We start from the raw sequence: 1,371 nt of genomic DNA on the forward strand, positions 1-1,371 counted from the left end.
GACATCACAGCTTGGGCTTTCAGCACTCATGATATTGATAGCTTATGACTGATTTGCTTATTTCTTATTTAAGTTTTACTTGTAACCTTTCATTGTCTAAGTCCGTGGTATTTATTGCTTCTGCAGTTTTGCTTGTATTCAAAAATCAAAATCCAAACTCCAAGTGACATATTTCATTTAAAAATAAAAAAGAAATCAACATTAGGTTTCTTGGGATTACAACTAAGATTTCAAATACATTCTGTAAACAAAGTATCAAATTGACAATAATATACAAGACCAACATCATACTCATCCGTAAAAGAGCAACACCCAGATGCTTTTACATTTCCACACTATGTTTTAGTGTTTCAAATAGATAGTGATCCTTAGCAGTGTCTCTGCACCATCAGTGGCAATCTGTCCTGGTGGGATAAGAGCAATCAGTTCGACAAACCCCCTTGCATTGTTGAACTTCCCTGTGCCCCCATCACAAATATTTATGACATAGTGCTCCCTATCTTGTACAAGCCATAAAAGTTCAAGCTATCACCATATTCCCCTCCTTCAAACAGGGCAGTAAAAGCCATCATCTGTCTAGTCCCATCTACTGAACTTGCCATATATACACCTTGAGCCTTCCTAACTATTTGAGACCCCAACTCAGGTTGAGAGGTCAATATATCATCAATAACAATGATTGTACCAAAGCTTAGTCTCAGTCCATGAGGTCCTAACTGCAGCGGGGCATTGTTTTGGTTGTTGTTGTTGCTTGAGTTTGGTGCAAATGAAGTACCTGCCAATCCAGTTCCTAGTGGGATGCCAAAAACTCCATTAACAGTGGGGTTAGCACCATTGGCATTAGGGATGGCTGTCCCTTGGGTGTTGAATCCTACTGGCATTGCAAAGGGTACTTGACCATCGTATATGCTTCCCAACAAGCCAGTCATCGATCGAGCTATCGGGTTGCTGCCCCCTAGAATGTCATGCATGTAGAGCTCAATAACATGTTCTTTCCTAGTGGCTGCAGTGGGGTCAACTGCTGCCATAGTTGTTGCCAAATTTGCAAAGGCAACCAACATTGCCAAGGAAGCTGCAGTTAATGATCCCATTCCCATAGCCATCTTGTTTCCAAGTGTTTCAGATGTAGAGGCCATTTATTCTATATGATAATGAATCTAGAGAGGATGTGGAATGAAATGCATGTCTTGGTATTAAATAAGAGGGAACACATAGTGTGTTGGAGTGGTTGTGAGGCATAGGTGATAATGAAGTTGTTGAAATTAAGAGGAAAGTAGATTAGTTGTGCCTTAAGTTCTACCAAAATAAATTAGTCAACATTTGTGTTCAGTGGCATTATGGCTATGTAGTGAGAGAAAGTAGTTGTGCTAC

The 1,371-nt window shown here is 40.0% G+C and overlaps 1 pseudogene; it reads right to left on the reverse strand.

Moving 5' to 3' along the window:
* Positions 1–342: 342 nt before the first annotated feature.
* Positions 343–1,136, reverse strand: LOC114379157 (annotated as a pseudogene).
* Positions 1,137–1,371: the final 235 nt, after the last annotated feature.

The sequence above is a fragment of the Glycine soja genome, chromosome 12, assembly GCF_004193775.1.
Source record: "Glycine soja cultivar W05 chromosome 12, ASM419377v2, whole genome shotgun sequence".
NCBI lineage: Eukaryota > Viridiplantae > Streptophyta > Magnoliopsida > Fabales > Fabaceae > Glycine > Glycine soja.